The sequence below is a fragment of the Ambystoma mexicanum genome, chromosome 10, assembly GCF_040938575.1.
Source record: "Ambystoma mexicanum isolate Mex_15411 chromosome 10, UKY_AmexF1_1, whole genome shotgun sequence".
In the NCBI taxonomy this organism is placed as follows: domain Eukaryota; kingdom Metazoa; phylum Chordata; class Amphibia; order Caudata; family Ambystomatidae; genus Ambystoma; species Ambystoma mexicanum.
Genome location: NC_090932.1, coordinates 744,972,540 through 744,986,359, shown reverse-complemented (window position 1 = coordinate 744,986,359; position 13,820 = coordinate 744,972,540). Strand labels below are relative to the sequence as shown.

Sequence of the window (13,820 nt, the reverse complement as noted above, 5' to 3'; positions counted from 1 at the left end):
AGCTCTATGACTACCATGGATAATAGACATGCCCATGACAACAGTTTGAAGTCACTAATGCAGAGGAACTCTTCCCAGAGTTATTTGGAGGCAAGAGATATAATTGTGGCTGTATGAAAAAAGTGATTCCTATAAATTGACCTCTTGTTCACAGTTTGTGTGGCTCTGTGCTTGTTAGCTCAATGGCCTATGCTAATCTCACATTTCAAGTGGAAGGGTTTTTCATGCATTTGTTTAAACTTATCATTACATTGATGATGAAATTCCTCTGAAATATATTGTTTACAACCGAAGTGGAATCATGCGGATCAGTACTGTGTAAAACAAAGAAAACACATTTTGGTAAGAACATCCAGTTGTTAATATATGGCTCCAGAAATGTGTTGTCAGTACTGTGAGTGTTATTTTGGAACATCTTGATGTCAGACTGTGATTGAATAGTTATTTATTACACTGTGCTTGCCATATATTGCAATCCTTCTTTTTGTTGTGACATTTATGGGGAAGGTAATGTTGCTTCATTGCCAGGAATAATCGACCTCCGCCGTGGTCAAATATGATTAAAGGTATTTCCACAAGAGATTTTGGGATGCAACAAATTGTTCGCTGTTACGTGCGAACCGGATCACATTTAGGAAGTGGTCAGATTAAAAAAGCAAAAACACCAACAAATAAGGAACTACATGTTCAAAGTTTACTTCTCAATGGAGAAAGAAAATGTTTCCGAGGATACTTCATTCGCACTTTGGATAAAATGGATGTTCACACTAAGAACCTGGAGACACAATGAAGATACCGAGGTTCAAAGATCCATTTGAGGTAAAATGTTTTCTTTAAATGTTATCTAATAATCACACTGACAATCTGAGCTGCCTGACAATATGTGATTTAAAGAATGACTTGCATTGTGTGCTAGCAAGTCAGAGAAAGACGTATAACGTTGTCTATAGAACTGCACACTATGCCAATGTAGGCACTTAAAGCAATCCTACTACTAAAGGGAAAAGTCACATTTATCCATATCCTAGCAGGTCATTTGTCAGCATGGTATAATATGAGGCATGTTGTCAGTATCGTTTCTATAAAATGAGCGTGATAACTAAGGCAGGATTTGGGAGTGTTACACATTTCTCAGCATCTTAGTGTCGTTTCTTTTCAGGTTGTACAACAGAAAGAAATGTTTAATGCATACGTTTTTGAACAGCTTACATAGTTGTGTTGAAATTTGTTTAGGTGATGATCCATTAACCATCCCACAGTAAAACAGTAATGTCTTGCAAAATACTTCAACAAGTTAAGCGTTTCCGTAGACAGATGTTTGACATGTGAACTGCAGTTACAGGTTCGAATCCTGGCTGGGTAATGTCAGCCCCACACTCTTTTAGGATTAACAAACTGAGCACCATAAATGAGTTAAAAGGTTTTAAAGCACTTATATACCGCAGGGTATATGTACATTGTCGACTCAAAGTGCATGCCTATCACACCAAACACTGCAAGAATAAGACATATTAATTATTTGGCATTAAAAGATGGAAATTGTGTCTCTCCTCGTGCCCTGCCCATGGCTACCAGGTCTACCCCTATAATCTCCCATGGCTCTGACTCATCAACATCTACCAAAACCCCCCATTCCTCCAACCTTCAATTTCTTCAATGACATTAGTGTTTTCTGCTCCAGTTGATCATCCCAGTGATCCCTATTATTTCAGGCTGTACCAACATTAGACGTAAAGTATGTATTCATGTATTCATTTTTGGTGACTTTCTTGATGAGTCAAAAATGTTAAAAAGCACAACACAGATCATGTGAGACACTACAGAGCTCATGTTGATGGTGCCCAGTGTGTTAGTGACATGTGGATAAATCATGCATATCGGCCATACACATGGCTTATCCACTCCACACAATGTTGGTTCAGATTTACAGTGCGTGCAGACCATTCACATGAAAAATGCATGCAAACAGTACATTCACACGGGTGGAATCATTGCAGGTTAGAACCATGCAATTCCACAGCCTCTAAACCTTGAGCTTTTCACGTGTATTTTCCTGTGTAAAATATTACCAACGTAATAATGTTGCCCTATTCCTCATATTTTACCACCTACAATTACACACTGAAATTGTACCTGCTCAGAGCAGTGTATACATCTGTGGAAGTTACACAAGAGACCCATTTCAGATGATAATACACACCTGCCCCTGTATCAGCCCACCAATTAGGAGTCAGGGAAGCATAAAAAGCACCAAACGTTAACATCCCGTAAAAAGCAAAAACCAAGGTTTCCAGGTGGTCCAATGAAAAGGCGATGTCCACTGAAGGGAGAATCAAATCGGGACTACAAGGGGGGAAATAACATCATTCGTACATGTTTCATTTGGAAGTTGGAGTGTACCAACGTTGTAAATCAGTTCTGGAATTGAGGGGGTTACTTTTCCTTTCATGGCTGCTTAAACCTGAGGGCTTTAGTGGCAGTTGAGGCGAGTAAAGCAATCCAGGGGAAAACGAAAGTAGGCAGGATGAACTGCTGTGTGCAAGAGTTGGTAGAAATTGTGGCGGTGATACAGGGTAAAGCAAACGCCATAGAGGTAGTATCTTTTGCCGCAGACTCCTCAATGTGCAGGAGGGTCTTCTCCTGGTGGGGCAGCTACTCTGCCACGTAGGCATGCGACTGAAACTGCTACAGGTTGGCCACCACCATCTGGATGACGACAGAGAGGATGGAGCAGGTCAGATCTTGTCCTGAATAATTACAGCAGAGACACAGGAGGAATGGGCAAATGCAGCAGTTTGCCCGGAAACCTCCTCAGGAGCAAGCTGTTTGTCCTCCTATACCTCACGAGCAGCTCCTCCTGCCCCCTCCATGCCCTTTATATCGCCTCAGCCAAGTCCCTATTCAGCTGATTACAGGGCCAGAACTCCTGCTACACATCCTCCAAGGACAGGTGCATCTGAACCAGGACCTGCCCAGTTGTGGCACTGATATCAACCAGCGTCCTCCCATTCTCCTCTACTGGTGCCATGCCGCTATCCATTAAGGTCACCAGGGCCCAGTCCCTGTTTCCCAGCACCTGACTTGGCTGGGAATTAGGCTTCTCAATATGATAGATGGGATTATCTGTCATAACCACTAACACCAGGATGTTCCTTCTCGACGATGGCGTAGAATATAGGCAGCCGCAGTGACAATCTTGGTGGTCCAGATGAGGGTGTTGGTATCACAGTGGGCCTGCAGATAGAAGGCCAGCTGGTGGATGGCACAGGTTCTTTAGCAATTGCAGGGCATGAGACACTGATTAGTGGAGCACGTATTACTTTTAAGACGGCATAGCCGTGCTGGCTTTCTCCAAGTCAAGTCTCTATCATCCTCCTCTACCTAGTTCTCAGCATGATGCTTCTCCTGATCCTTCATGACTTACAATACAACACTATTAGGGACAGTGCATGGAAAACATAATCAAATAAATGCCTTTTGCACACTTACATCTGCATCAGATGTGACAGCACGTTTACCATCACTAAGTGCTGCTTAGTGTAAGTGTGATCCACAGCAATGGTAACAATAATCTAGTATGTCCATTGGGAATATCTGACAATGCCAAAGCCTGACATATACATGGCATCATGCAACATCTGTGATGAGTGCAGTAATTCTAAGCATTATAGGAGTGGGTGGCCCATTACATAAATCAGATAATGTGGAAGACCTAAATTACCCTGGGTAATGCAGACTTGGACCCCTTGCTCACTGTGCTTAGAGACGCACAGCTTCACTTCACTGGTGAGGCCCAAAAAGGACAAAACATGTATCTAGGGCTGCTGTTGGCACTCTTGTCCAGAGGAGAATTGCCATAGCATTTCGGTACTGGACTTTCCAAGTGGGTTGGAGCAGACTAATATGAACATTGATATTTCTCCACTGTGAAGAGTGCAGGGAGCTAAAACGTGGTTGTTGACCCTCCCAAGTGGGCACCTTCCAATAGACAGACTATTTGGTCATGTTTGTTCCTGGCAGAGGGTCTGCCAGACATCTTTTTGAATGTGGAAATCAGGTCAGACCTTCATGGACGACTGTCCTGTGACCATTTTGTGGACTATCCTATGGATCACAAACCTCCCTCAGATGCAATTGGCCATTTCTTGGTGGAATTAATTACATAATCCTTTCCCTTTTGGATGTCACTCTCTTTTGACACCCACAAGATGGACACCATGACACTACTCACTGCGAGGGGAGACAGTGATGGAACAGGGGTTCCTCAAAGTCTATGCAGTTCAAACATAGGTTATTGCATGCTTTCTGTCCTCTAACTGCTGGAGCATCACCCAACCAAGGAAAGGACTACAAGGCATGGAGAGAACTTGAAGAAATAAGCCATAGAGAAGAAATACTCTGATCATATCAAAGAACGCCTGTAGGTCTTGGAGAGATGATCCCGTGTGCAGTGGAAAGGCTTCCAAATTATGCCCTGTCCTTTCTATGGCCAGTTTCTACTTCACCAGGAAACTAGGTGTTGTATACCCAAAAAAGTCCATCAGCTGTAGGGCAAGGTTGCTACCTTGACCAAGAGTTGAACAGAAGACACTGGTATTCATATAGCAAAGATATAGGGTTCCATAATATCTTCCTGAAGCAGTCCCAGTCTTAAGAGTAGCCTTTTCTTAAAAACATTCACGGTCTGGGCTAGGAGTGGTGGGAGAGTAACTCACCTCCCTGTTAAGGCTATCTTGTTTAATAGCGATGATTTGTTGGATATGCCCGTCCCTAGAGGAGATTGGAAGGCGGTGTGGTTGTGGCCAGACAAGGTCAAGGGCAGAGCTTATAGTCTCCTTTGTGGGTGAAGAGTCCATTCCTGGAGTGTTATAATTGCGTTGACGAGGAGGACAGAGCCTGAAAAGAGTATTCCTGCTTGGCCTAAACCCTGGAATACTGGAGCTGGAACACAGGTTATCTTCCCTGTTGAAGGGATTGGGGTACTGGTCTCTGCATTTGGCCATCCAAGCTGGGAAGTCTCAAGTAAGATTTTACAGAGGTTTAGCGCAAACTAAAATGCATGTGTTTGGATTGAATTGCCATAGTAACAACAAGGATGTTAAGAAAAAGAAGCATTGTATGTAGGTTGTATGTATTTAAATGTGTAGAGCGCAAACAAAAAACCTGCATCTTGGTGCTGCAAGAAGACCGGAAAAGGGGCATAACAAGAGCCTAAAAGAGGAAAGTTTTTAAAGCTTTACGGAAACATAAATTGTCAGGTATGTCATGTAAACTCAATGGAAGAGAGTTCCACAAAGTGGGAGTCAAGACAGAGAAAGAGCGTCCTCCAAACCTAGCCCTAGGGAAGCCTGGAACCACCAAGAGGTTTTACCTGTAGAGCGAATCCTTCCACACCGGGACATAGTTGGTAAATTTAGAGCGAAGAAAGACAGGACCTATGCACTGGACCGAACGGTGCACAATACAGAGGACCTTGATTTTAATCTGGTTTCTAACCCAGGAGCCAATGAAGCTTAGCTACCAACATGCTAGAATGGGAGAGTTGTGGTAAATGCAACAGATCATCTCTCATTCATAATTATACACAATGCTTTGGGTGGCTGTTCTGGACTTGGAAAATATAACAATGTACAGAGAGCAAAGGTGAAAATATATAATTCATGCAATCCAAAATAATCAGTTTTAAGGAATTATGAATTCAAATTATGGAAACCAACGAAATAAAACTAAGTTTGAGTTTGGCAATCCAAAACACTATCTATAATTTAAAGAACATAAACAGTTGAAAGGAGGATGCCACCAACTTTTGCCATGGGCCACTGGGCCTAATATCCAGCTAATGCTATTAGGGACAATTGTATTTTATTCAGCTGTCCCTCTCCTTAAAACACCAGTACAGTGGTGGCCCCTCAAAAATGAGTTAAATGCACCATACACAAGTGTCACTTTAAAACTGTTGTGGATAATCCAGAAGTTGTGAAGCTTGCCCGCATGCCCCCGGCGGGGCAGAGTGGTAGTATATGCATAACCATCCAGCCATTCATTGCCATGAAGTGTAGGGAGGAAGTCCCTGACAAACAAACCCTTGCTGCAAGATCAAACACAAAGAGATGAATATCGGAACAGGATGATCCCTATATATACCTGTTATATGTGTTATATGGATGGGTAGGTACCTGATACTCTGCTGCTTCCCTATGGTCTCTGTTGTCCTGCCACTGGGATTTGGCTTGTGTTCTCCACTTGTGTAGTGTCACCCTGGGACAAGAAGGCACATGCAATATAATTGTTGGCTTCCAACTGAAAGGATACATATCAATATAGAATAAATGGCAGGCTTCAATACCCACATAACAGCTTGCAAATAATGTTTCCTAGTACAGCCTTGTTGTTGCATCCCGGCTGACCTATACTATGAAAATCACATTGCTTCTGTCACTTTATTTTTTTTTTTTTTTTTTTTTTATTGATTTGATTTAGCTGTATCTGAAAAAACAGCCTTTCAAAAACTAAAACAGAATAAAATACATACACTTTACATCATAAAAGTTGGAGCATTATACAGAAATGCAGCATGACCGGCAAATCTATCATCTGGAAATAGAATTTGGAGCTAATTTTTTTTCAGTCAATTATCCATTTTCCAACTGATATATGTTACTTCCATCTTTCAACTTTAGAGCCTCCACAAACATTATTATAGCCAAATTTATTTTAACCAATTGACTATGAAATAGTTTATCCCACAACACATCATGGTCAGTAATGACTTGATTCTTAAACAAATGTTTAAAAAAAAAAGCGTCTCTTTTCAATGAGTGCAGGACATACAGCAATTAGATGTTTTAAGGATTCAACTTGTTCAACCTCCTCACAAAATCTACAGTCCCCATTAATAGACAGCTTTCGCATAAATTGTATTTCATTGGAAAGAAGGACATTCAATCTTATTCTTAGATATGTAAATCTGCTTTTGGGATTAGGAAATTTGATAAGATATTGTTCAATTTTATGTACTTCTTTCACAGCAAAAGATTGATATCTAAAGGTTTTTAATTTATCGCATGCATTTCTAGTTTCAATCCAATCCCACATCCATAGTTTTTTCTTTGCTCTTTCTGGATTGTTCACCAATAGCTCATCATCAATACCTGCCTCTGACATTGCCGAAAGACACCACTTACGCCACTTAGCCGTATTCCCAATTTCAGTATTCAACATGTGTTCTCCCATCACATACATGACCCCATCATCTTTAGAGGCCATCACATATTTACGAAACAGGCTCAACATTTTCCAGAGATGAATTGCATTCAATGAAACCAAGCCCAATTCATGTCTTATCAGACACATTGAAACTGAAGTGGAAAGGCCACATATCGATTTCCAAAATTTGCCTTCCATTTTAACCCATATAGATTTTTTCATTGCTGCTTTGGTTTCTGAAGCATACGTCACAATGGGTACCACTTTTTGTTTATAAAAAATTACAGCAGGCATCAAGGAAAATTTGCCATATTTGGCTTGAATTATTTTAGATTGATTTATTCCTGTTTTAAGTTTTTCTTGTAACACTCTAAAATATGGCTTGTCAGCTATATCATTGTTGAATTGGATACCTAGATATTTATATTCTGTAACTATTTCTAACTCTATATCTTGTATTGCCCATCGATATTTTGTATGGGTGGATTTTGTCTTGCAACTTTGTATCATAATTTTACATTTGCGTTGATTTATTGTCAGTAAGTTTTCATCTACATATCTGCTCAAGGAAATAAGAAGACTCTGCAATCCCACAGGGGTTTTGGACAGAAGTACCAAATCGTCCGCATAAAATAGCCACGGTATTGGATGAACACCAATTCTTGGAGCATCAGTTCTACATTTCATAAATTCATATCGGACGGCTGCCATGAAGAAATTAAAGAGGGTACTGGCCAACACACAACCCTGTTTTAGACCTCTATGAGTCAGAATGGGATTAGATAAGGTTCCATCTGTGGCCAATCTAATTTGCACCATGGTGTCCGTATGCAATTCTTTGATCCAGAATACAATATATTCAGGGCAATTTGCATCAGTCAATTTTTTCACCAGCAATTTCCTGCACACTGAATCAAAGGCTGCTTGGAAGTCAATAAAGGCCAAATAGATGGATTGACCTTTAACCTGTTCTTGTTTTTTTATGACTTCCAATATGTGCAGGTTAATTGCTGTTCCCATACCTGGCCTAAATCCCGTTTGATGTGGATCTCTCATCTGAACCTCATTCAGCCATAAATTCAGATCTCTCAGCAGCAATCTTGCAAAAATTTTGCTTGGGATATCTAATAGGGAAATGGGCCTGTAATTAACGGGATTTTCATGATCCCCTTTTTTATAAATCGGTATAATTATCGCTTTTTTCCAGGAGCAAGGTAGAATTCGAGTTCTTACTATTTTCAAAAAAATTGTTAGAAGTATTTTTGCCCACGCCATAGGATGTTGTTTTATCATAAAATTTGATAATCCATCTGGCCCTGGAGCACGAGAAATTGATAATTTAGAGATCTGAAACAATATGTCATCCATGTCAAATGAGAGATCTTTACTTCGAGATTTGGTAGGGCTCACACCTTCTCCTTTTGTCATTGTGTCCGCATACAAGGATTTATAGAAACACGCCCAGACTTCCTGAGGTATGGGATTCAATTGATAGATAAATTGCTGATTACACTGTTTAAAATTTAATAGAGACCAAATTCTGGCTGAGCTTTTAGATTTCAATTTCTCTAACATATCTTCCGCATCCTTCTGATATAGAATAGCATGTTTCGACCTCAACCAATTTTTATATTTGCATTTTAGCGCTCTGAGTATCTTACTTTTATTAATATGGTTAAGACTTATCACATGCCTTCTATCTTTTCTATATTGGGTCTTCCGAATTACTATTTCATGGTCATACGTATGCAGAGTTTTAATCTGGTTGGTTTTTGACTTATTTCTTTTAACCACAAAGATTTGCATTTCTTCCACATATGATTGAGTGCCAGAGTCACAGTTTTTTACTCTCTTCACATCATTTGTTTTGAGCTTGTGGTTTAACATATCTAGGGTTTTTGGACACCATTTAAATCTATTCATCGTTGGATTCAGAGACATATTCGTTGCTAAGGATTTTTCATAGTGTTTCTCTAGGACAGACCATGACCAGTTCATGCATTGAATATCATGGTCACTAACATGTTGGGATAAAATTGAGAAATTAGTTATACTCTTAAACAATTGCTCGTCTACAAATGTATAGTCGATCATGGCAGATTGTGTACCGCGGTGCCATGTGGTATGTTGGGGAATATCCCCCCTTATGGCACCGTTTAGTTTGCATAAGCGACGTTCTTCCATCAGCTTATTCCATTTTTGGGCTACTGCGGATATATGTTTCTTCCCACGTGCATGACATGTTATATTGAGGTCACCCGTTATAATAATATGCTCACATGTAGGGTCTAGGTAGATTACATTCAGAAGATTCTCAAGAGCACTAAGAAAATCACAGTCAGTAATGGCTGCGTGGTTCCAGTATACATTTATCAACCCTATAACCTTAGAATCGATTATTATCCTCACCAGTTGCATAAAGCTATTGGGAGAGGCCCAGGGTTCCAGATGAGTATACGGATTGATTTTTATTGCTACCATTAGACCTGCCATTGGTCTACCCTTTGCAGGCATAATTGCTGGAATAAGCGATGTAATATGATTATCCCACCTTGGTGCATATTGTAGCCATATCTCTTGGAAAACCAAGATGTCAAAATTTTCCAAAATGCTGTCATTACTTTTCACCAGATGATTGAACCCTCGCGTATTCCATGAGGAAAGAGAGAGAGAAATAGATTGCTGGCATAGTTAGTTTCTATATTGTCTCACCTCTCTGTCCCTTTGTGCTCTTTCATTTTCAAATACTGATTCTGATTGCCGATTTCTAGAATGATATTGCTCCTCTGCAATAGATTTAGATATGTATTGGTTTCTAACTGCAGAAATTTGTGGAGGGTCAGTCGCAGTGTTATTAAGCAGAATGAACCCTAGTTCGTATATATCCATTCTCGCTTGCCATAAGGCGTTTTTTATGAAACCTGACCTCATCCACAGCTTTGCAACTGACAGATCAGTTGGATGTAAGAACTCTATTTGCTCAAGATCTGCCGAGGATATTTCTTCTAGAGCCGGTATATCAGAAAAAATATTTAGAATTGATTGTCTGTTAAGAGTAAATGACTGGAATGGATGCGAGCGGCACTGCAAAATCAGGTGATGTGTAGACGCAGTTTTTATAGGAGTTTTCAAGGGCCCTTTTATAAATGAAGTTGACTTGAGCTCTCTATGATTGGCTGATTTGTTTACATCTGCATGAAGATCCATTGTCTTTGACATATTTTTATCCATCAAGACCTTAGTATTTGCATTATTTACCAGGGAAACAATCTTTTGAATAGATTTCTCTATATCTTCTTTCCATTCTTTTAAAACTACTGTGTCCACACTCTTCACTCTTACAGGCTCTCCTGTCAATGTTTCTCTACAATTTTCCATTTCTATAGACTCTGCTTTATTCGCCGATTCATTCTCTTTAAAACCTGTGTCATTTGCCAAAGGAGCTGCTGCTACCGAGTTCTGCATAGAGGCATTTTTATTGACCTGTTCGCTGATCAACACCAAGCTGTCCAAGGGTTCGTAGCTCAAGTGCGCTGTTTTAGCCAGTTTGGTTTGACTAGCTTTAAACAGTAGCATGTCACGATATTTGTTGGCTATATTTTTTCTCGCCAAACTAATTGCAGAGTTTGATTTGGATACAGACTGAATGAATTGTCTAGTACCAGAAATCTTTGAATTAGGAGTGGCCTTGATGTTTTTGGATTTTTTTGTAGCATTTGGTTTCTGAATAGATGTTTTTTTAAGTTGTTTTTCAAATATTTGGTAGGTCGGCCCTTTATTCTCTAAATTAGAGTTTTTTACAATTTCTGCCTCTTCACAGTGTTGGCTGCCCACCTTAGGGATATTGTCACAATGTTTCAATTTTGCCTTACTTTTCTTGAGACATCTCTGACCAACAACACATTTCTCCATGTTGTTGCATCTCAACATAAGACTGGGTTTTGTCTTCTCACTTTTACCCTCTATCTTTTCCATACCATTTGTTTCCACCATTCCATCTAATTTTGCTGCTATTTTTGCTTTTCCTGTTTGGTGTTGTAATACAATTTGTTGATTCTGGGAACAATCAATTAATAATACATCTGAGGTCTGAACGGTGCCATCATGCTTTATGGCCCCTATGTTTTTAGATGCTTCATTGACACAGGGATCACACTCCACTTTGGTTTTAAGACAGCCACATCGAGTTTCAGTATCTTTAATTTGATTCTGTAATAATTTAGCCAGTAGCACATGTTGCTCATTCATTTTTGAATCTAAAGAATCATATAACCGTGTCAAAGAGAATAGAGCTGCATTCATCGTTTGTAGAGAAGTTTCTACACCTATGATGAATGTCCCTTGCGAGGGATTGTTGTTTGAATTTACGGCATTTGGAATTCGCCGTGGGGTGGGGTTCATAAACGAACAGGACAATACAGATGACTCCTTAGGGGATGGAGAAAACATCATTGGGGATTTGGATAGATTGTGCAAGCTCTCGCTAGTTCCAGACATCAGATCAACCACTTCATCGTGATCAGATGAATTGCCCTCTGTTCGTTCATCAGTATTTTTAAATAAATCTTCCTGATTTAGGCTTACCAAATCCCCCGATACCTCATTTAACACTAATTCTCCTCTCGCTACAACCTGCTCGTCTAGTATCAGAGAAGATTTTGTAGGTGTTATCAAATCACATTCATTCTTCTCATCTCGTAATTCTGCTTGGTGCACGGTAATATCCAGCACACCAGCGGTCACTAAGGAGTCAAGGGGTGTTTCTCTCAAATTAACATCCTCTCCGTTTATATCCATTTCTTCAGCATTATTGGGGCATAACCCCGTATTAGATGGGGGGGTTTGCACTTTTTCAGGTCCCCTCCCCTTTTTGGTTCTTTGTTCACAAAATTTGCGTATGTCCACTATGGGGGAGCATGACCTTATATTAGAAGCAGATTTAGATGCTCGTGATAGGTGTATACAACGTATAGAAGAGGTTTTTGGGGTTTGTAAAGCCGCTGCAACACACGCTTTAATTTTATCCTGGTGCGGCATTCCAGTTTTCAAAGTTACAACCATTTTTCTTAACTTGAAAATGGGATACCAAGATTACCTACGTATGTATGTAGATGTAAATTAAGAGCGACTATGAGTATTACACTCACCAGTATCTACCTCCTCTAATAGTAAGCAACCCCCTATCTATCACAATTACAATATATTCTCACGCTTACTTCTTGGGCTTAGGTACAGCAGACCGACAGCAGATCTTCCTTCTCTGTGTATTGGCTTTCTTGGGCAGTTCGTGAACAGCCAGGATCAAAGAGGCTAACCTCCGCAGTTTCCCGAGCCAGTCACGCCACCAAACAGCCACAAAACAGATGTAGGGCTTGACACCAAAGGGCTTATCGCGGCAAGGGTGGCTCGCAGCTGTTTTTAGCTCCGGAGTCAGTCACGTGATACGTCACGTGTCCCACGCTGCTCCGCCTCCACCAGGAAGCAGCAGACACACTTCACGCTTGGCAAGAGCAAAGGCTCGCAGTGCCAGTAGAATCAAGCTGCAGGGGTCCTCTCAGTTCAGCACGGGGGAACAAGTAGCGAACCTTCGCTTTTACAATTCATACGCCGCTCGGGCGGCTCGCAGCTGTTTTTAGCTCCGGAGTCAGTCACGTGATACGTCACGTGTCCCACGCTGCTCCGCCTCCACCAGGAAGCAGCAGACACACTTCACGCTTGGCAAGAGCAAAGGCTCGCAGTGCCAGTAGAATCAAGCTGCAGGGGTCCTCTCAGTTCAGCACGGGGGAACAAGAAGCGAACCTTCGCTTTTACAATTCATACGCCGCTCGGGCGGCTCGCAGCTGTTTTTAGCTCCGGAGTCAGTCACGTGATACGTCACGTGTCCCACGCTGCTCCGCCTCCACCAGGAAGCAGCAGACACACTTCACGCTTGGCAAGAGCAAAGGCTCGCAGTGCCAGTAGAATCAAGCTGCAGGGGTCCTCTCAGTTCAGCACGGGGGAACAAGAAGCGAACCTTCGCTTTTACAATTCATACGCCGCTCGGGCGGCTCGCAGCTGTTTTTAGCTCCGGAGTCAGTCACGTGATACGTCACGTGTCCCACGCTGCTCCGCCTCCACCAGGAAGCAGCAGACACACTTCACGCTTGGCAAGAGCAAAGGCTCGCAGTGCCAGTAGAATCAAGCTGCAGGGGTCCTCTCAGTTCAGCACGGGGGAACAAGAAGCGAACCTTCGCTTTTACAATTCATACGCCGCTCGGGCGGCTCGCAGCTGTTTTTAGCTCCGGAGTCAGTCACGTGATACGTCACGTGTCCCACGCTGCTCCGCCTCCACCAGGAAGCAGCAGACACACTTCACGCTTGGCAAGAGCAAAGGCTCGCAGTGCCAGTAGAATCAAGCTGCAGGGGTCCTCTCAGTTCAGCACGGGGGAACAAGAAGCGAACCTTCGCTTTTACAATGTCACTTTAATCAGTTATTAGTATCCTGCGAAGTGTGCTCAGCCAATCGGGTGCCTGGAAACCTGGAGCGGAATGTGCCAGTGTCAGTCTGCATTCCCACATCCACCCTCATACCTTTCCATGATGCCACCATGTATTTCAGTGGGTTCCACTCACTC

At 41.6% G+C, this 13,820-nt stretch overlaps 1 protein-coding gene across 2 annotated transcripts in view; it reads left to right on the top strand.

The window, feature by feature from the left end:
- Positions 1 to 13,820, top strand: part of LOC138491707 (P2Y purinoceptor 12-like) — a 501,915-nt gene that overhangs the window by 11,594 nt on the left and 476,501 nt on the right. Inside the window, exon 1 of one of the 2 annotated variants that reach the window (XM_069618388.1) lies at positions 706 to 819. The exons of the other annotated variant lie outside the window; for it this stretch is intronic. The gene's annotated coding sequence lies outside the window, so the exon portion shown is untranslated. Of the gene's footprint in view, positions 1 to 705; positions 820 to 13,820 lie in introns of those variants that run through there. 2 annotated transcript variants of the gene reach the window in all.